Source organism: Somniosus microcephalus, unplaced genomic scaffold (assembly GCF_052327205.1).
Source record: "Somniosus microcephalus isolate GS21.2 unplaced genomic scaffold, FLI_Smic_1.0 unresolved_chr6, whole genome shotgun sequence".
NCBI lineage: Eukaryota > Metazoa > Chordata > Chondrichthyes > Squaliformes > Somniosidae > Somniosus > Somniosus microcephalus.
In genome coordinates, this window is record NW_028225184.1 from 50,039,232 (window position 1) to 50,063,619 (window position 24,388).

The 24,388-nt window shown below is 40.0% G+C and overlaps 2 pseudogenes; one reads left to right on the forward strand and one right to left on the reverse strand.

The window, feature by feature from the left end:
• Nucleotides 1-1,234: 1,234 nt before the first annotated feature.
• LOC147087286 (uncharacterized) lies at nucleotides 1,235-2,359 on the reverse strand (annotated as a pseudogene).
• A 2,299-nt stretch (nucleotides 2,360-4,658) lies between these two features.
• On the forward strand, nucleotides 4,659-5,441 carry LOC147087287 (uncharacterized; annotated as a pseudogene).
• Nucleotides 5,442-24,388: the final 18,947 nt, after the last annotated feature.

Here is a 24,388-nt window from a genome sequence, read left to right on the forward strand (position 1 = left end):
TAATTGGGTCCATATCCGCTCTACCACAGTCTAATTTGTGGGTGGCCCATGTGAGATGTTAAGTCTCAGAAACACTCACCCATGGTCCTTCCTCGGCCCATGTGAGAGGGTAAGTCTCACAAACTCTGCCCCAGAGTCCTTCCTCGGCCCATGTGAGAGGGTAAGTCTCACAACCTCTCCCCCATGGGCTTTCCTCCGCCCATGTGAGAGGGTAAGTCTCACAAAATCTCCCCCATGGTCCTTCCTCCGCCCATGTAAGAGAGCAAATCTCACAAACTCTCCCGCATGTTCCTTCCTGCGCCGATGCGTGCTTTAGCAGGCGGAGGGCTTTTACTCTACATTGTCGGGCTTTATATTCCTGGAATGGAAATCTCCACCCTTGGGTCCCCCCACTTCCAATAGATGAGCCCTTAGGACAAAGTTTGCCTCTATCTGATGGAGGATGTCCATACCTAAGAGCTGTCCCTCACTGTTGGGACCTACCCACAGGGTAACCCAACAGGTATGACCTCCTGGCGACAGTTGCAGGGGAAGTGGAACACTCCGATGGAGGACCACACTTTCTCCACTAACCTGAATGCTTTGATCTAAGGTGGGAAATCCTGTGTCGGTTATCGACACCGAGGCTCCCGTGTCTAAAAGGACACAGTGCTGCCGGCCTCCTAACAGGATATTTAGACACGGGCGTGTGGACCCCGGCTCCAAGACCAGGGAGACCGTCTCGTCCTGGTAGCTGACGAGGAGGGCTCGGTGCGCCTCCAACTCTTGGTTTGACAAGCCTCTCTTGGTTGGTCCTTGAGGGCCTGAAGCGGGTCGGTCGGTATCAGCCCCGGTTACAGTCGGCCTGTTGATGCCCTGTCCGCCCACAATTGGTGCACTTCACTCCCGGCTGGGTGCAATCCTTAACCAAGTGGCCTGGTGCGTTACAACTGTAGCAGAGTTGAGCCTCTTGTATGACTGCTATAGGCTCTGTTATAATGCCCATGGTCGCTTTCGTGGACCAGGGCAGAGAAGTTGGGGTGGGACCTTGACGGGTGGCATAAAGATCCGCCTGGTGGAGCCCAAAAATTCGACCAGCCCACTCCCGGATTCCAGCTTCTGTGACCTGAGGGTTGGCCTCCATTCGGAGGGCGGTTTGGTAGGGCCTTTCCAGTCCCCGGATAGATTATCTATAATCCGTGGCACATCGTGATTAGCAGGAATGTCATTTGTCTGGCCCCAGTGTACATACTGCTCAATTAATGGAACAATGTACATCGGGGTTTTCTGCAGGACTCTGGCACAGGGCGGTGAGCCCCATCCAGGTAGCGGTGCCATTGCCCAGTGCGGTCTGAACCCAAGTTTTCAAACCATCGAATTGGATCTTAAACTCCACCGCCATGGCTGGGGATTTTAGGACATGCTGTCACAACGCCCGATAAAACAAAGAGGGATATTTCACCTCGATATTATATTTTATGTCTTGTATGGACAAATTAAAGTGCCGAGCAGCGCTTCGTATTCTTGCCCATATTTCGACGTTAGGGTTGTGTCATTTGAGTTCGGGAATGAGAAGGATGACGCTGGATCTCTCCTGGGGCGTAAAAGCCTGTGCCTCGCCCATCGTACCCTGTCCACCTATCTCTGGGTTTTGTGCCCCTACTGCCTGGTTAACTCGGACGGGGGCCACGGGATTGGATTTTTCAGCACCAGACGGAAGCGGTAAAGGGGGGCGTAGATACGAGTGTTTTCGGGGGGGCACGTGGGTTGGGTGGTCTCGACTCGTTGAACCTCTATGGTCCCCGAACGGGGCCGAGATTTAAGTTCGACGTATCTCGAGTCTCTTTTTGTAGAGCCTCGACAATGTCACCCCAGCTACCTAAGTCGTCTAGATTCTCAGTCTCTGCTGGCCTGATATTCAGGAGAGTACTGACTTCGACTTTAGCCTCCTGCCCGTGTCTAAAAAATCCTTGTAATGAGGCCGGTCTGCCCCCCTTGTCCCCAATTATGGGTCCCATCTGATCCATCCAACTAGCACACAAAACCGCTCCATAATTAGCTTGATAGCAAAATACTTCAGATGATGGATATCCGAAATAAAACAGAAACTGCTGGAAAAACTCAGCAGGCCATGCAACATCGGTGGAGAGAAAGTACAGTCAACGTTTCGGGTGATCCCTTTGTCATAATTAGATTGTTTGACATCCTTTTGTTCCGCCCACCACTTTATTTGGTCAACTACTGGGCTTGTTCCTTTCCACCCCTTTTCAATCATCTCACTTTGAAATTTCAAATTAACTTCTCGGACCCGTTGAATGACAGTGACACTGGTGGCCAAAGCCAGAACGCCCGGTGAAAGAGGTCTCCCCTCTTCACCCATGTGACCCGTATTAATTGTTACCTATATTCTTATATTCTATCTTATCCTTTATCGGCACAAATGTATCACCTTATGCTCTAAATCAGAATTATACATTTATGTCTAATCAAATCCGTCAGTCCGTGGTCTCCAGGAGGAATAATTTACTATGTGGGTAATTTAATACTGACTGGCTCAAACATGGTTTTAAGCCCCGATGGCGAACGAGCGAGTCTGTGTTCCTCCTAGAAGCCTTACTCTGACGTCTTTCCTTAGGACAGGACGCGGTTCTCGCTTCAACCGTCAATTCCAGTGTCTTTTAACTCTTATGGTTCTTACCTGCAGTGTCCCACTTCTGACACCAACTGTTAGATTCGAAATTGGAGAAACCACAGACGGAGACAGAATTGAGGACAAGTTCAACATTTATTAAAGCAATTAAAAGACTTATGCACAAGGGAGCGCCTCAGCTTCCTCAAGCGAGTGGTGCACTCTCAAAGGCCAATTAATTGGTTCATTCAAGTTATACAATACTATAAGCAATGCCCACCTACTACAGAATGGGGGCGTACACGTACAAACAGCATCACAACAATTACTCTTAATTGGTTTATGTGGTTGGTCACTCAACTCTCGGGCCCACCCCTTGAAATCAGGGGTGCCCATGCAAGGCACAGATGTTAATGTTTCATCCTACTCATCTTATTCCTGCTGTTATCTCTTCCCCATTGCAGGCATAGTTTATTGCTTGAGAAAAAATATCTTATCCTGAACTGTCGAACAAGCAGGATGCATACAAAGCCCACAGTGATTCATCTATTCTGCGATTAGTACAATGTTAGTTGTTAATTTGTACCCTTATTTCCTGTGAGGACCGACCGTGCTTAGACAATGGTTCTACTGAGGGCTGTGAACACACATTCCGAAGTTTAATTCGTGAAGTGGCGTCTCGCAGTCTGCAAATGTGCAGGTTTCCTTGCATTTTACGATTCTCTTATCACTTCTATTTGTCTTTGATGCTTGAAATTCGACCTTGCTTGCCTTTCTGCTATCTGTTCCCAGCAGCATGTTGTCAGTCTTTGTTCTCAGCATTAATTAAAACCCATCCTTGAATCTAAAAGCTATTTCTTACAATCCCGTTCTTTGAGAGGGTTAACATCTTCAAGTATCCCAGAATTCATTGGGAACAAGCTGGATCTTTCACTAGTTTCAGAATCGCAGCATAGTTATGTGGTAGCGTGACCAAGCGGTCTAAGCCGCTAGATTCATGTTTCCAGCCTCTGTAAAGGCGGGGATTTGAATCCCAACGTTGACAAATATTGCGGCTTTCATCAATTTCGCCGCTTTAGCAACTACAATAAACCACGCAGTGAAGGCGGTTTGTTTTGTATTTTCTTCATGGGTCCCTATTAACCTTTCCCTTCAGTTGTTATTAAGATAGATTTGCAGAATTTCCTCTGGTCCATAATTGTCCTGAACCCAGCACCGAGCGCTGCAAACACCGTCACCCAACCAACTGAATTCAGCCGGTTCGTTCCCTCTTCTCCACACCTGCTGCGTCTCACTTATTCAGATATCCACCACTTTTACATTTTTGTTTCTAACATTTTTTACAATCTATCGACCGTGACCCCCTGTGCTGCCATTTTCGACCCACCATCCCTCCGCCGTATCATTGTTCGCCCTTCCAAACTTGCGGTGAAACAGCAGCTCCCATCTGCTCCTGTGCTGCAATCCGAATAACATAAAACGAATATTTTTTTCAATCCAACCTATCCTGACAGTGAAAGTTTCATTCAGGCAAGGATAAGAGAAGGTCCATTCTGTATATACACGTGATGAGCTGGGCTCTGTGTTCAGGATGAGGGTCACTTGTGATTTTCATTCCATTAGTCTGAGAACGTGTGATCAGGAGGGCAAAACTTTCCCTGTTGTTCTCTCCTCTTATCATTATGGTAAATGTCAGGCTCAATGCGGCAGGAATAGTCCAAATGAGTGAGCGATAGAAGGAAGATCAAAATGTGTCGGCTATGATCTGAATTTTATTCCCACAATTGGCTGATTTCTCACATATGCTCGTTTGAAACGGTTATCTTTCTTTTTTCTACCGTTGTTTCTTTCTTTCTTCCCTCAGGCTCTCTTTCTCCGCTCTAACTGACTCGCTAGCACCGGTTCTCCCGATTTTATTTGTTGTCCTCTTGCACTGTTTCCCCTCAGGCTCGCACGCTTTTCTCAGACTTGCATTGCCTGACTGCCTTTCTCCACCTCAGGACGACCCATAGCGCTTTAGAAACAATGAAAGCCCACGGACAACCTCAGGATGCTCCAGTTCTCCAGCTTCAACCCTAACCACATTAATGAAGCCATCACCTATGGACAAGCCCTGCAAATACACAGGATCTGCTCAGCCGAGGAGGAACGTGATGGACACCTACAGACGCTGAAAGACACCCTCGTAAGAACAGGATATGACGCTCGACTCGTCGATCGACAGTTCCGACAGGCCACAGCAAAAAATAGCACAGAACTCCTCAGAAGACAAACATGGGACACAACCAACAGAGTACCCTTCGTCGTCCAGTACTACCCCGGAGCGGAGAAACTATGCCATGCACTTTGCAGCCTTCAACATGTCATTGATGATGATGAACACCTCGCTAAGGCCATCCCCACGCCTGCACTACTCACCTTCAAACAGCCACCTAAACTCAAACAGACCATCGTTCGCAGCAAATTGCCCAGCTTTCAGGAGAACAGCGACCAAGACACCACACAACACTGCCACAGCAAACTCTGCAAGACATGCCAGAACATCAACACAGATACCATCATCACACGTGAGGACACCACCCACCAGGTACATGGTACATACTCATGTGACTCGGCCAACATTGTCTACCTCATACGTTGCAGTAAAGGTTGCCCTGGTGCATGGTACATCGGCGAGACCATGCAGACACTGTGACAATGGATGAATGGACACCACACAACAATCACCAGGCAGGAGTGTTTCCTACCAGTCGGGGAAAACTTCAGCAGTCAAGGACATTCAGCCTCCGATCTTCGGGTAAGCATTCTCCAAGGCGGCCTTCGAGACACATGAAAATGCAAAATCCTAGAGCAGAAACTGATAGACAAGTTCTGCACTCATGAGGACGTCCTCAACTGGGATCTTGGGTTCCTCTCCCGCTACATGTAACTCCACCTGACATAGGGTCATCCATACTCGAGTCGTCGTTGACTTGTTCTCTCTACACAGGTGCGGCCGGACCTGCTGTGATTTCTAGCAAATAAAAATGTTTTTTTGTCTGTTTTTTGATTTTCTTACAGACCACAGCATCTGCAACATTTGAACCCTTGTGACCCCACCACATTGTTCTTTGATATAATGTTTTCCTGACTGACCTGTTTGGACACCATTCACATCTTTGATTGCTGTCATTATCTTTCTGCCAAGGTGTGATAAATGGCAGTTAGAAAGATTACCTGTAATCATCTGGCATTATTCTCTGACTATATAAGCTGTGCCTTTATGCATCTCTCCACTTCACCTGATGAAGGAGCAGCGCTCCAAAAGCTTGTGATTTCAAATAAAAGTGTTGGACTATAACCTGGTGTTGTGTGACTTCTTACATATATTCAAGAAGGAGTTGGATATATTGCTTAAGGCTAAAGGGATCAAGGGTTTTGGGGAGAAAGCAGGGACAGGGTACGGAATTTGGATGATCAGCCATGATCGCATTGAATGCTGGAGCAGGCTCGAGGGGCCGAATGGCCTACTCCTGCTCCTTTCTTCTATGTTTCTATGTTTCTATGTTTATCGCTTTCACTTCTGATCATTATTTGCAATGCAATAAGACATTGCAATTGCACCTCACTTCACATTGTAGCTGTCATTTGCAATTCAATTGCGCATTGGAATTGAATATCGCTGCAACATAATCGTAATTTGTAATGCAATAGTACATTGTAGTGGAATATCACTTTGCAATATAATAGTAATTTGCTATGCAATATCACATTGCAATGGAATATCAATTTGCAATATAATTGACATTTGTAATGCAGTAGCACATTGCAATGGAGTATCACTTTGCAATATAACCGTCACTTGCAATGAAATAGGAATTTGCAAGGGAATATCGCTTTGTAGTATGATCGTCATTTGCAATGCAATAGAACATGGCAATGGAATATCACTTTGCAATATAAAGGTCATTTGCAATGCAATCAAACATTGCAATGGAACATAACCTTTCAATATAATAGTCATTCCAATGCAATGGAACTTTGCAAAGGAATATCACTTTGCTATATAATAGCAATTTGCAATGTAATTTAAAAATAAAATGGAATATCGCTTTGCCTCCTCACCGTCATTACAGTGCAATAGGACTTTGCAATTGAACCTCATTTTGCATTGTAGCAGACATTTGCAATGCAAATGTTCATTGCCATGGAATATCACTTTGCAATATAATAGTAATTTGCAATACAATAGAATATTGCAATGGAATATCACTTTGCAATATGACAGTCATTTGCAATGCAAAAGCACAATGCAATGGAATATCACGTTCCAATATAATTGACATTTGCAATGCAATAGAAAATTGCAAGCAGTATCACTTTGCAATATAATCGTAATTTGCAATTCAAAAGAACTTTGGAATGAAATATCACTTTGCAATATAATAGTCATGGCAAAGCAATGGAACATAGCAACGGAATATTAATTTGTAATATATTAGTAACTGCAATGCAATGGAACATTGCAGTGGAATATCAGTTGGCCTTATAATCGTCATTTGCAATGCAATAGAACATTGCAATGGAATATCGCTTTCTAATAAGATCGTCATTTGCAATGCAATAGAAAATTGCAGTGGAATATCACTTTGCAATATAATCGTCATTTGCAATGCAATAGCACATTGCAATGGAATATCACTTAGCATTATAATAGTCATTTGTAATGAAGTATGACATTGCAATGGATTATTAACTTGCAACATAATAGTCATTTGCAAAACAATATCACATTACAATATAATATCAGTTTGCAATATGATTGTCAATTGCAATGCTGTAGAACATTACAATGGATTAGCGCTTTGAAAATAATAGTTATCTGCAATGCAATAGCACATTGCAATGGAATATCACTTTTCAATATAATTGTCATTTGAAATGCAATAGAGCATTGCAATGTAATTTTAACTTGCAATATTATATTAATTGCCTATGCAAAAGACGTTGCAATGGAATATCACTTTGCAACATAGTAGACATTTGCAATGCAACAGAACATTTTAATGGATTATCACGGCACCATAATTGTCATTTGCACTGCAATAGACCATTGCAATGAAGATCACTTTGCAATATAATCGTCATTTGCGATGCAATCAAACATAGCAATGGAATATAAATTTGCAACATAATACTCATTTGCAATTTAAGAGAAAATTACAATTTAATACCGCTTTGACTTCTGATCGTCATTTGCAATGCAATAGGACTTTGTAAATGAACCTCACTTTGCATTGTAGCAGTCATTTCCAATGCAATTGCACATTGCAATGGAATATCACTGCAATATGATCGTCATTTGCAATGCAATAGAACATTGCAGTGGAATATCAATTTGCAAGGTAACAGTAATTTGCAATGCAATGGCACATTTCAATGGAATATCACTTTGCAATAGAATTGATATTTGCAATGCAATAGAACATTGCACTGGAGTCTCACTGCAATATATTCGTCACTTGCAATGCAATAGAAGTTTGGAATGAAGTATCACTTTGCAATATAATAGACATTGGAATGCAATGGAACATTGCAATGGAATATTAATTTGCAATATACTAGTCATTGCAATGCAATGGAACACTGCACTGGAATATCGGTTTGAATTATAATAGTTATTAACAATGCAATAGAACATTGCAATGGAATATCACTTTGGAATATGATCGTCATATGCAATGCAGTAGAATATTGCAATGGAGCATTATTTTGCAATATAATCGTCATTTGCAATGCAATAGCACACTGCAATGGAATATCACTTTGCAGTATAATAGTCATTAGCAATGCAATATGACATTGCAATGGACTAGTAACTTGCAATATAATAGTCATTTGCAAAAAAAATCACATGTCAATATAATATCGCTTTTCAATATTATCGTCATTTGCAATGCAGTTGAACATTGCAATGGATTAGCGTGTTGCAAAATAATTGTAATTTGCAATGCAATAGCACGTTGCAATGGAGTATCACTTTACAATATAATTGTCATTTGAAATACCATGGAATTTTGCAATGTAATATCAGTTTGCTAGATAATAGTCATTTTCAATGCAATAGAGCTTTGCAATGGAATATTACTTTGCAACATAACATTTTTTGCAATGCAATGAAATATTGCAATGATATATCAATTTAAGGGAATAGTCATTTGCAATGCAACAGAACAATGCAATGGAATAAGACATTGCAATGGAATATCACATTGCAACTTAGTGTTCATTGGCAATGTAACAGAACATTGCAATGGAAAAGCACTGCAATATAATCGTTATTTTCAATGCAATAAAGCATTGGAATGGAATTTCATTTTGCAATATAATAGTCATTTGCAATGCAATATGACATTGCAATGGACTATTAACTTACAACATAATAATCAATTGCAGAACAAAGTCACATTGCAATACAATATCGCTTGTCAATAGTATCGTCATTTGCAATGCAGAACATTGCAATAGATTAGTGCATTGCAAAATAATAGTAATCTGCAATGCAATAGCACATTGCAATTGAGTATCACTTTACAATATAATTGTCTTTTGAAATGCAATAGAACATTGCAATGGAATTTTAACTTGCAATATTATATTTCATTGCAATGCAATAGGACGTTGCAATGGAATATCACTTTGCAACAAAGTAGTCATTTGCAATGCAACAGTACATTGTAATGGATTATCACTGCAATATAATCGTCATTTGCAAAGCCATAGAACATTGCAATGGAATAACACTTTGCAATACAATCGTCATTTGAAATGCAAACAATCATTGCAATGAAATATAAATTTGCAATATAATAGTCATTTGCAATGTAATAGAAATTACAATGGGATATCGCTTTGACTCTGATCATCATTTGCAATGCAATAGGACTTTGCAATTGAACCTCACTTTGCATTGAAGCAGTCATTTGCAATGCAATTGCACATTGCAATGGAATATCACTCCAATATATTCGTCATTTGCAATGCAATAGAACATTGCAATGTAATATCACTGCAATATATTCATCATTTGCAATGTAATAGAACACTAAAATGAGTATCACTTTGCAATATAACAGTCGTTGCAATGCAACGGAACCTGGCAATGAATTTATAATTTGAAATATATATTAGTCATTGCAATGCAGTGGAAAATTGCAGTGCCATATCAGTTTGCAATATAATAGTCATTTGCAATGCAATAGCACTTTGCATTGGAATATCACTTTGCAATATAGCAATGAATATCACTGCCATATATTCGTCAGTTGCAATGCAATAGAACATTGCAATGGAATATCACATTGCAATAACATAATCATTTGCAATGCAAGACAGCATTGCAATGGAATATTAACTTACAGTGTTATGTTCATTGGCAATGCAACAGCACATTGCAATGGAATATCGCTTTGCAATATGATCACCATTTGCAATTCAATGGAACATTTGAATGGGGCATCACTTTGCAATATAATAGTTATTGTAATGCAATGGAACACTCTAATGGAATATTACTCTGCAATATAACAATCATTGCAATACAATGGGATATAGCTATGAAATATTACTTTGAAATATATGTTAGTCATTGCAATGCAATGGAACATTGCAATGCAATAGCACTTTGCAATGGAATATCACTTTGCAATGTTGTATTCATTTTCAATGCCATTGCGCATTGCAGTGGAATTTCACTGCTATATAACCGTCATTGGCAATGCAATATAACATTTCAATGGAATATTGCTTGGCAATATAATAGTCATTTTCAATGAAATAGGATATTGCAATGGATTATTAAATTGCAATATTATATTCATTTGCACTGCAATAACACATTGCAATGGAATATCATTTTGCAATATGATCATCATTTGCAGAACAATAGGACATTGCAATGGAATATCATTTGCAATAAAATAGTCATTGCAATGCAATGGAACATTGCAATGTAACAATTCTTTGCAACACAACAATCATTGCAATGCAATGAAACATTGCAATGGAATAACAGTTGGCAATATAATAGTCATTTGAAATACAATAGCACATTGCAATGGAATATCACTTTTCAATGTAATAGTCATTTGCAATGAAATATGACATTGCAATGGACTATTACCTTGCATTTTAAAAGTCATATGCAATACAAAAGCACCTTGCAATGGCATATCGCTTTGCAATATGATCGTCATTTGCAATGCAATAGAACATTGCAATAAAATATCGCTTTGCAATACAATAGTCATTTGCAATTCAATAGCGCATTGAAGTGCAATATCAGTGCAGGACAATCGTCATTTGCAATGCACTAGGACATTGGAATGGAATATCACTTCAAAATATTATAGTCATTTGCAATGCAATATAACATTGCAATGGAGTATTAACTTGCAATACAATAGTCATTTGCAGAACAAAATCACATTGCAATATAAAATTGCTTTGCAATATGATTGCCATTTGCAATGCAGTGGAACATTCCAATGGATTAGCGCATAGCAAAATAATAGTAACCTGCAATGCAATAGCACATTGCAATGGAGTATCACTTTACAATATAATTGTAATTTGAAATTCAATAGAACATTGCAATGGAATATCACTTTGCAACAAAATAGTCATTTGCAATGTAATAGAAAATTACAAGGAATATCGCTTTGACTCTGATCGTCATTTGCAATGCAATAGGGCATTGCAATTGAACCTCACTTTTCATTGAAACAGTCATTTGCAATTCAATTACACATTGCAATGGAATATCACTGCAATATAATCATCATTTGCAATTCAATAGAACATTGCAGTGTAATTTCACTTTGCAATATAATAGTAATTTGCAATGCAATAGCACATTCCAATGGAATATCTCTTTGCAATATGATAATCATTTGCAATGCAATAGCACGTTGCCATGGAATATCCCATTGCAATATAATTGACGTTTGCAATGCAATAGAGCATTGCAATGGAGTATCACTTTGCAATATAATTCTCATTTGCAATGCAATAGACCTTTGGAATGAAATACCAATTTGCAATATAATAGTCATTGCAATGCGACAGAACATTGCAGTGGAATGTTCATTTGTAATGTAATAGTCATTGCAATGCAATGGATTATTGCACTGGAATATCGCTTTGCAATATAGTAGTCATTTGCAATGCAACAGAACATTGCAATGGAATAAGACATTGCAATGGAATATCACTTTGCAACATAGTATTCATTGGCAATGCAACAGCACCTTGCAATGGAATAGCTCTGCATAATAATCGTCCTTTGCAATGCAATAGAGCACGGTAATGGAATATGACTTTGCAATATAATTGTCATTGCAATGCATTGGAACATTGCAATGGAATATGGCTTTGCAATATGATCATCATTTGCAATGCAATAGAACATTGAAATGGAATATCATGTTGCAATATTATATTCATTTGCAATGCAATAGAACATTGCAATGGAGTATCACTTTGCAATATAATAGTCATTACAATGCAATGGAACACTCTAATGGAATAATAACTGTCATTGCAATGTAATACAACAAGCAATGGAATATCAGTTAGCAATAGTCATTTTCAATGCAATAGAATATTACAGTGGAATATCACTGCAATATAATCGTCATTTGCAATGCAATAGAAAATTGCAATGGAATATCACTTTGCAATATCATTGTCATTGCAATGCAATGGAACATTGCAGTGGAATATCATTTTGCAATACCATAGCTATTTGCAATGCAATAGCATATTTTAATGGAATTTCACTTTGCAATATAATTATCATTGCAATGCAATGGAACATTGCAATGGAATATTATTTAGCAATACCATTGCTATTTGCAATGCAATAGCATATTTTAATGGAATATCACTTTGCAATATAATAGTCATTTGCAATGCAATAGAACATTGAAATATATGTTAGGCATTTCAATGCAACGGAACATTGCAATGCAATAGCACTTTGCAATGGTATATCACTTTGCAACATAGTATTCATTTTCAATAGCATTGCACATTGCAGTGGAATTTCACTGCAGTATAACCATCATTGGCAATGCAATATAACATTGCAATGGAATATCGCTTTGCAATATAATAGTCATTTGCAATGTAATAGGACATTGCAATGGATTATTGAATTGCAATATTATATTCATTTGCACTGAAATAACACATTGCAATGGAATATTGTTTTGCAATATGATCGTCATTTGCAAAACAATAGGACATTGCAATGGAATATCACTTTGCAATAAAATAGTGATTGCAATGCAATGGAACATTGCAATGGAATATTACTTGGCAACATATCAGTCATTGCAATGCAATGAAACATTGCAATGGAATAACAGTTGGCAATATAATAATCATTTGAAAAGCAATAGCACATTGCAATGGCATATCACTTTGCAATATAATAGTCATTTGCAATGCAATACGACATTGCAATGGACTATTACCTTGTAATTTAAAAGTCATATGCAAGAGAAAAGCACATTGCAAAGGTATATCGCTTTCCAATATGATCGTCATTTGCAATGCAATAGAATATTGCAATGAAATATCGCTTTGCAATATAATAGTCATTTGCAATGCAACAGGGCACTGAAGTGGAATATCAGTGCAGTATAATCGTCATTCCCAATTGCAATAGAATATTGCAGTGGAATATCACTTCAAAATATAATAGTCATTGCAATGCAATAGGACATTGCAATGGAATATCACTTTGCAATATAATAGTCAATTGCAATGCAATAGCAAAATTGCAATGGAATATCACTTTGCAATATAATAGTCAATTGCAATGAAATAGGAAAATTGCAATGGAATATCACTTTGCAATAAAATAGTCATTTGCAATGCAATAGAGCATTGCAATGGGATATCAGTTTGCAATATAATAATGATTTGCAATTCAACAGAACATTGCAATGAAATATCGCATTGCAATATGATCATCATTTGCAAAATAGTAGGACTTTGCAATGTAATATCGCTTTGCAATAAAGTAGTCATTTGCAGTGGAATTACACATTGCAATGGAATATCACTGCAATATAATCGTCATTTGCAATGCAATAGAACATTGCAATAGAATATCACCTTGCAATATAATAGTCTGTTGCAATGCAAAAGCACATTGCACAGGATTATTGCCTTGCAATTTGAACGTCATTTGCAATGCAATGGAACATTGCAATGGAATATCACTTTGCATTTTAATAGCAATTTGCAATGTAATTGCACATTGAAATGGAATATTACTGCTGTATAATCGTCATTTGCAATGCAATAGAATATTGCAATGGAATATCACTTTGCAAAATAACAGTCATTTGAAATGCAATAGAACATTGCAATGAAATATCATTTTGCAATATAATTGTCATTTGCAATGCAATAGAACATTGCAATGGAATATCACTGCAAAATATTCGTCATTTGTAATGCAACTGCACATTGCAATGGAATACAGCTTTGCAATATGATCGTCATTTGCAATGCAACATATCTTTGCAGAGGAATATCACTTTGCAATATAATAGCCATTTGCAATGCAATGGAACATTGCAATGCAAGTGAACATTGCAATGTAATATCACTTTGCAATACAGTAGTCACTTGCAGTGCAGTAGCACATTGAAAAGGAATATCTCTTAGAAATATAATAGTCATTTCTAATGCATTAGCACACTGCAATGGAATATCGCTTTGCAATACAGTCGGCATTTAAAAAAATATATATATTCATTGATGGGATGTGGGCATCGCTGGCTAGGTCTGCATTTAATGCCCATCCCTAATTGCCCTTGAGAAGATGGTGGTGAGCCGCCTTCTTGAACCGCTGCAGTCCATATGGTGTAGGTACACCCACAATGCTGTTAGGAAGGGAGTTCCAGGATTTTGGCCCAGCGACAGTGAAGGAGTGGTGATACAGGTCCAAGTCAGGACGGTGTGTGGCTTGGAGGGGAAGTTGTAGGTGGTGAAGTTCCCATGCGTCTGCTGCCCTTGTCCTTCTAAGTGGTAGAGGTCATGTGTTTGGAAGGTGCTGTTGAAGGAGCTTTGGCGAGTTGCTGCAGTGCACCTTGTAGACGGTGTACACTGCAGCCACAGTGTGCCGGTGGTGGAGGGAGTGAATGTTGAAGGTGGTGGATGGAGTGCCAATCAAGCGGGCTGCTTTTTCCTTAATGGTGTCCAGCTTCTTGAGTGTTGTTGGAGCTGAACACATCCAGGCAAGTGGGGAGTATTCCATCACATTCCTGACTTGTGCCTTGGAGATGGTGGAAAGGCTTTGGGGAGTCAGGAGGTGAGACACTCGCCACAGAATTCCCAGCCTCTGACTTGCTCTTGTAGCCACAGTATTTATATGGCTGGTCCAGTTCAGTTTCTGATCAATGGTAACCCCCAGGATGTTGATAGTGGGGGATTCTGCGATGATAATGCCATTGAATGTGAAGGGGAGATGGTTAGATTCTCACGTGTTGGAGATGGTCATTGCCTGGCACTTGTGTGGTGCGAATGTTACTTGCCACTTGTCAGCACAAGTCTGAATATTGTCCAGGTCTTGTTGCATATGGACACGGACTGCCTCAGTATCTGCCGAGTCTTGAATGGTGCTGAACAGTGTGCAATCATCAGCGAACATCCCCACTTCTGACCTTATGATGGAGGGAAGGTAATTGATGAAACAGCTGAAGATGGTTGGACCTGGACACTGCCCTGAGGAACTCCTGCAATTAAGTCATGTGATTCAGATGAATGACCTGCAACAACCACAGCCAACTTCCTTTGTGCTAGGTATGATTCCAACCAATGGAGAATTTTCCCCTTGATTCCCATTGACTTCAATTTTGCTAGGGCTCCTTGCTACCACACTTGATCAAATGCTGCCTTGATGTCAAGAGCAGTCACTCTCACCTCACCTTACCTCACAATATTACATTGCAATGGAACATCACTTTGTAATATAATAGTCGGTTGCAATGCAATAGCACATTGCAATGGAATATTGCCTTGCTGTTAGTTCATCATTTGCAATGCAATAGAACATTGCAATGGAATATCACTTGATTGCTCACAGTCCCGTATCATTCTTTTTCGGTTTAAAACGGGAGTGCTCACAGTCCTGGATCATTCTTTTGCAGTATAAATGTCATTGCAATGCAATGGAACTTTGCTTTGGAATATCAGTTTGCAGCATAATCGTCATTTGCAATGCAATATAAAATTTCAATGGAATCTCAGTGCTGTGTAATCGTCATTTTTAATGCAATAGAGCATTGCAATTAAATATCAATCTGCAATATAATAGTAATCTGCTTTGCATTTGTGATGCGCTCTCAACCATACCAAAGACTAAAAATGCACTTATATGAAGTAGGCTTTTATTGACTAAGAACTAGAGCATACCTGTGCTAGTGAATCCATCCTAAGAGCTCCCGGGGGAAGGGTGGTGAGTCACCTGTATACCCGGGCTTAGGGGTGGAGCCAGGGGCTGAGACATGCCTGGACTTGTACAGGGTTAACAGTGGCTTACCACACAGGCATGTACAGGTTAACAGTGGTTTACCACATTCACCCCTCGTTTAAAAAAGAGTCCGGCGGGGTGAAGTGTTTTAAAAGTTCGTATATGAAAGTCTCTCCGGGGGTCTTGTCTGCTGTAATGATCTTCGTGGTGCCGGTAGCGGTGGTTCTTTGCCCACGGCCGCTTCTTGCGTGGGACGGAGCACTGGCGTGTCATCCTCTCGGGGTAGGGATGGCACCGGCATGTCGTCAGTTCGTGGTAGACACCCCGGTGGTGTGTCGTGGGTAGTGGTGGTGGGTGGAGTTAGTGGATTGTGATCAATGGTGTTTCGGGTGGTACCTGAGGGTGCGAGGTCTCGAATTGAGACTGTGTCCTCCCGCCCATCAGGATACGCCACGTAGGCGTACTGTGGGTTGGCGTGGAGGAGGTGAACTTTTTTCGATCAGGGGGTCCGTCTTATGGCTCCTCACGTGTTTCCTGAGCAGGACGGGTCCCGGAGACGTCAGCCATGGCGGTAGTGATGTCCCCGAGGTGGATTTCCTGGGGAAGACGAACATCTTCTCGTGAGTGGTGGCATTTGTGGCAGTACAGAGCAGTGATCATATGGAGTGGAGCGCATCGGGGAGGACATCTTGCCAGCGGGAGATTGGGAGGCCCTTGGATTTTAGGGCGAGCATGGATGTCTTCCACACCGTTGCATTCTCCCTCTCTACCTGTCCGTTACCCTGGGGGTTGTAGCTGGTAGTCCTGCTCATGGCTATGCCCTTCTCGAGCAGGTACTGGTGCAGCTCGTCGCTCATGAACGACGAGCTCCTGTCGCTGTGGATGTAATTGGGGAAGCCAAATATGGTGAACAGGTTGTGGAGGCACGTGATGACTGTGGCGCTGGTCATGTCCGGGCAGGGGATGGCGAAGGAGAAACGGGAGTACTCATCAATAATATTGATCACTCTCACCTCACCTCACCTGACAATGTTACATTGCAATGGAATATCACTTTGCAATATAGTATTCATTTGCAATGCAATAGAACATTGCAATGGGATATCAGTTTGCAATATATTAATGATTTACAATGCAATAGAACATTGCAATGAAATATCGCATTGCTATATGATCATCATTTGCAAAGCAGTAGGACTTTGCAATGGAACATCACTTTGCAATACAGTAGTCATTTGCAATGCAATTGCACATTGCCATGAAATATCACTGCAATATAATCGTCATTTGCAATGCAATACAACATTGCAATATAATATCACCTTGCAATATAATAGTCGGTTGCAATGCAATAGCACATTGCAATGGAATAATGCCTTGCTGTTTGATCATCATTTGCAATGAAATATCACTTTGCATTATAAAAGTCATTGCAATGCAATGGAACTTTGCTTTGGATTATCAGTTTGCAGCATAATCGTCATTTGCAATGCAATAGAAAATTTCAATGGAATGTTACTGCTATATAATCGTCATTTTAATGCAATAGAGCATTGCAATTAAATATCAATCTGCAATATAATAGTCATCTGCTTTGCATTTGTACATTGCAATGGAATATCACTGAAAAATAATTGTCATTTTCAATGCAATAGAACATTGCAATGGGTATCACCTTGCAATATAATAGTGGCAATGCAATAGCACATTGCAATGGAATATTGCCCTGCAATGTGCTCGTCATTTGCAATGCAACAGAACATTGCAATGCATTATCACTGCAATTTATTTGACAATTGTCGTGAAGTAGCAGATTGCAGTGGAACATTGCTTTGCAATATGACCATCATTTGCAATGCAAAATACATTGCAATGGAATACCACTTTGCAATACAATAACCATTTGCATTGCAGTACCAGATTGCAATGGAATATCACTTCGCAATATAATAGTCATTTGAATTGCAATAGTGAATTGCAATGGAATATCGCTTTGCAAAATGATTGTCATTTGCATTGCACTAAAATATTTCAACGGAATATCACTTTGCAATAAATTACTCATTTGCAATGCAATTTAAAATTGCAATGGAATATCACTCCAATATAATCGTCATTTACAATGCAGTAGGATATTGCAATGTAATATTATTTTGCAATATAATCATTGCAATGCAATTGTGCATTGCAATGGATTATCACTCTGCAATATGATATGCATTTTCAATGCAATAGCACATTGCAATGGACTATTAACATCCAATATAATAGTCACTTGAAATGCAAAAGAACATTGCAATTGAAAATAGCTTTGCAATATAGTAGACCTTGCAATGAAGCAGAGCATTGCAATGGAATATTACTGCAATACAATCATGGTTTGCAATGCAATAGAACAATGCAATGGAATATTGCTTTGGAACATGATCGTCATTTGCAATGCGATAGAACATTGAATTGGAATAACACTTTGCAATATAATAGTCATTTGCATTGCAATAGCACTTTGCAATGTAATATCAGTTTGCAATATGATAGTCATTTGCAATGCAGAAACACATTGAAATGCTACATCATCTTGTAATATGATCGTCATTTGCAATACAATATAAAATTGCATTGGAATATCACTTTGCGATACAATAGTCATTTGCAATGTAATGGAACATTGCGGTGGAATATTAGCTCGAAATATAAAACTCATTTGCAATGCAATAGCACATTGAAAAGGATAATCGACTTGCAATAAGATCGTCATTTGCAATGCACTTTAAAATTGCATTGGCCTATAACTTTGCAGCATACTAGTCATTTCCAATGCAATAGAGCATTGCAAAGGAATGCTGCTTTGTAATATCAACATGCAATATTAATTTAATTTGCAATGCAATACAACATTGCAATAGAATATCGTTGCAACATAATCATCATTTGCAATGCAATAGAACACTGCAATGAAATATCACTCTGCAATATAATAGTCATTTGCCATGCAATTTTACATTGCAATGGAATATGACTGCAAAATAATCATCATTTTCAATACAATAGTAATAAATCACACAACACCAGGTTATAGTCCAACAGATTTATTTGCAATCACAAGCTTTCGGAGCGCTGCTCCTTTGTCAGGGGAAGTGGAGAGATGCATAGAAACACAGCTTATATAGTCAGAGAATAATGTCAGATGTTTACAGGCAATCTTTCTAACTGCCATTTATCACACCTCAGCAGAGAGATAATCACAGCAATCAAAGGTGTAAATGGTGTCCAAACAGGTCAGTCAGGAAAACATTACATCAAAGAAAAATGAGGTGGGGTCACAAGGGATCAAATGTTGCAGATGCTGGGGTCTGTATGAAAAACAAAAAAACAGACAAAAAACATTTTTTTGCTGGAAATCACAGCAGGTCCGGCCGCATCTGTGTGGAGAGAACAAGCCAATGATGATTAGTGTCTGGACAACCATCAATACAATAGAACATTGCAATCGAATATCACCTTGCAATATAATAGTCAGTTGAAATGCAATAGCACATTGCAATAGGAATATTGCCCTGCAATGTGATCGTCATTTGCAATGCAATAGAACAATGCAATGGATTATTAATGCAATACATTTGACATTTGAAGTGCAATGGCGCATTGCAATGGAATATTGATTTGCAATATGATCATCATTTGCAATGCAAAAGACACTGCAATGGAATATCACTTTGCAACATAGTAGTCATTTTCAATGCAACAGAACATTGCAAAGGATAAATGCTTTGCAATACAATAGTCAATTGCAATGCAATAGAAAATGGCAATGCAATAGAACATTGCAATGGAATATCACTTTGCAATACAATAGTCATTTGCAGTGCAGAAGCACATTGCAATGGAATATCACTTCGCATTATATTAGTCATTTGAATTGAAATAGCGAATTGCAATGGAATACCGCATTGCAAAATGATCTTCATTTGCATTGCAATAAGATATTGCAACGGAATAACACTTTGCAATATAGTATTCATTTGCAATGCAATAGAAAAATGCAATGGAATATCACTCCAATATAATCATCATTTGCAATGCAATAGGATATTGCAATGGAATATTAGTTTGCTATAGAAACATAGAAACATAGAAGATAGGAGCAGCAGTAGGCTATTCGGCCCCTCGAGCCCGCTCCGCCATTCAATGTGATCATGGCTGATCATCCAAATTCAGTACCCGGTCCCTGCTTTCTCCCCATACCCCTTGATCCCTTTAGCCTTAAGAAATATATCCAACTCGTTCTTGAATATATTTAATGAATTGGCCTCTACTGCCTTCTGTGGTAGAGAATTCCACTGGTTCAACACTGTCTGGGTGAAGAAATTCCTCCTCATTTCTGTCCTAAATGGCATATCCTTTATCCTTAGACCGTGACCCCTGGTTCTGGACTCCCCGACCATCGGGAACACCCTTCCTGCATCTAGTCTGTGCAGTCCTGTCAGAATTTTATAAGTTTCAATGAGATCTCCTCTCAGTCTTCTAAACTCCAGCGAGTACAGGCCCAATCGACTCAATCTCTCCTCATACTTCATTCCTCCCATCCCTGGTATCAGCCTGGTGAATCTTCACTGAACTCCTACCATGGCAAGAACATCCTTCCTCATATAAGGCGACCAAAACTGCACACAATACTCAAGATGTGGTCTCACCAAGGCCCTGTACAACTGCAGCAAGACATCCTTGTTCCTTTACTCAAAGCCTCTCGCTACAAAGGCCAACATAACATTTGCCTTCTTAACCGCCTGCTGCACCTGCATGCTTACGCTCAGTGACTGGTGCACAAGGACACCCAGGTCTCTTTGCACTTCCCCTTCGCCCAATCTATTGCCATTCAGATAATAATCTGCCTTCCTGTTTTTGCCACCAAAGTGGATAACCTCACATTTACCCACGTTATATTGCATCTGCCATGCTTCTGCCCAATCACCCAAGCTGTCCAAATCAGCCTGGAGTTCTCAGCAGCCTCCTCGCAGCACACATGCCCGCCCAGCTTTGTGTCATCTGCAAATTTGGAGATGTTAAATCTAATCCCCTTGTCTAGATCATTAATATATATTGTGAATAGCTGGGTTCCAAGCACCGATCCCTGCGGAACCCCACTAGTCACTGCCTGCCACTCAGAAAAAGATTGTGCATTGCAATGGATTATCACTTTGCAACATGATATTCATTTTCAATGTAATAGCACATTGGAATGGACTATTAACTTCCAGTATAATATTCACTTGAAATGCAATAGAACATTGCAGCTGAATATAGCTTTTCAATACAGTACTCCGTGCAATGCAGTAGAGCACTGCAATGGAATATTGCTGCAAAAACATCGTGGTTTGTAATGCAATAGAACATTGCAATGGAATATCGCTTTGTAATATGATTGTCATTTGCAATGCGATAGAACATTGAAGTGGAATATCACTTTGCAATGTAATAGTCATTTGCAATGCAATAGCACTTTGCAATGGAATATCAGTTTGCAATATGATCGTGATTTGCAATGCAATAGCAAATTGAAATGGAATGTCACCTTGTAAGATGATCGTCATTTGCAATACAATATAAAATTGCATTGGAATCTCACTTTGCGATACAATAGTCATTTGCAATTTAATGGAACATTGCAGTGGAATATTACGTCGAAATATAATACTCATTTGCAATGGATAATCGACTTGCTATAAGACCGTCATTTGCAATGCACTTTATAATTGCATTGGCATATAACTTTGCAATATACTAGTCATTTCCAATGGAATAGAACATTGCAAAGGAATGTTGCTTTGCAATGTCAACTTGCAATATTAATTTAATTTGCAATGCAATACCACATTGCAGTAGAATAATGCTAAAATGTAAACGTCATTTGCAATGCAATAGAACATTGCAATGGAACATCACTTTGCAATATTGTAGTCTGTTGCAATGCAATTGCACATTGCAATCGAGTTTTACCTTGAAATGTGATCGTTATTTGCATTGCAATAGAACATTGCAATGCAATATCACTTTGTAATATGATCGTCATTTGGAATGCAATAGAAGATTGCAATGGTATTTTAAGTTGCAGTAATATATTCATTTGCAATGCAATAGCAAATGGAATGCAACGCGTCTGGGAGCATAGTTTTCCACTGCTGGTCTGGTAGATTGCATGACCTCAGCACAAGACGGACAGCATTCCAAATGACAGCATTGTATCTCTCAACTAGTCCGTTAACAATGGGATAATACGGTGTTGTTTTACTTGTGGCAATTCCTCGTTGGTAGAGATAACTTCTGAGTCCACTTGACATGAAGGAGGGACCCCGATCAGAGTGGATGAAATTGCCTGAACCGCAAAGGGAACAGACTTGGTCAAGGCATTTGATCACTGTGGAAGTACGCATGTTGGTACAGGGGAAAGCAAAGGGAAAGCATGAATATTCATCCACCATATTCAGTAAGTAGGTGTTCCACGTCGTGGAAGGCAATGGCCCTTTAAAGTGAATGCTGAGTCACTGCATAGGCTGCATAGTGTGTATGAGTGAGCCATCAGATGGACGGAAGAATTGCTGTTTTAACTCCGCACAAATTTTACAGCAGGTGCACGTTCTTTTCACATCTTCTGTAGAAAATGGGAGATTTTTAGATTACACAAAGTGCAACATACGGGTAACGCCAGGATGGCATAAGTCAGTATGAAAATCTGCCAGATTCGAAGTTGAAAGAGAAGAGCAGAATGCCCACGTGAGGGTATCCGGGGCCACATTCTCTTTTCCGGGTCGATAATGTATGGTGTATCCAAAGGCAGCCAATTCCATCCTCCAGAGTTGTATTTTGTTATTCTTGATCTTAGTGCATTTCCGGTTATCCAGCTTAAAGGCCATGGAGCGCTGATTGGTTATAAGTGAGAAATGGTGACGTGCGAGAAAATGACTCCATTTACATACCGCTTCGATAATGGCCGTAGCCTCCTTCTCGGCAGGAGGATAATGGAGATCGCTACCCTGCAAAGTTCTGGACAGAAATGCAACGGGTCAACCACCTTCATTCAAGGTAGCCGAGATCGCCACATATGATGCATCGCACTCGAACACAAAAGGAAGATTTTCGTCAATGGAACGAAGCATGGCTTTTTCCAATTGCCGCTTGAGGAGGTTGAAAGCTGAAATAGGCATTGCCTCCAATGGAAAAGACTTTGCGTGAAGCAGGGGCTGGATCTTTTTGGAGAAGTGGGGCATCCATTTTGCATAATAGGCGAACATGCCGAGTGCCCGACGAAGAGAGCCGAGATTCTTAGGGGGAGGGAGCTCCAGAAGCGGACGAAGTCGCTCCGGATCTGGTTTGATGACACCATTGCCCATCCAGTAGCCAAGGATGTTGACTGATGGTACTGATTTCACAGATTTGGACTCACTTAAGGTTAATTTGCGACGACGGAGAATGTCAAAAAATTTCTGGAGGTTGGCATCTTTCTCCTTCTGGTCATGACAAGCAATGGTGACATTATCCAGATATGGAAAAGTCTCCGTTAAGTTCTCCTGTTTGACTAGGCTATCCATTACCCGTTGAAAGACGGCCACCCCATTGGTGACCTCAAATGGAAGGTGACAATTTGGTTAAAGCCAACCATTGGCCTCAATGGCTGTATACATTTTGTCAGAGTCCTTTAATGGTACTTGATGATATGCGCTCTTTAAATCAAAAGTTGAAATACCTTGTAGTTGGCAATATTATTGACCATGTCATCGATGCGTGGTAGTGGGTAGGCACGCAGGTCGGTATACTGGTTAATATTTTGCGAGTAATCAATGCAAAGATTGTTCTTGTGTTGCTTCAGAGGATTTTTAACAATGATGACTTGAGCCCACCAGGAAGATGAACATGGCTCAATTATACCGTCAGCAAGAAGGCGAGAGATTTCTGCCTCGATAAAGGCTCGATCATCTTGGCTGAAACGTCGTGATTTAGTGACTATGGGCTTACATCGGGGGGAAAGATGAGCAAAGAAGGAGGGCTCGTCGAGCGAAGCTGCCGAAAGTGCAGAATACGGTACTTTGGAAATAGTAAGCTCCGCATTTGACCCGCCAAACTCGAAAGTGAGTATTTTGTGTTGTTTCTGGAAATCCTGCCCCAGGAGCACATCACTGCATAGATTCTTGAGCACCCCGAGCTGGGTGGATAAATAAGTGCAGCCATTGAGAATAAGGTGGACAAGACAAAAGCCA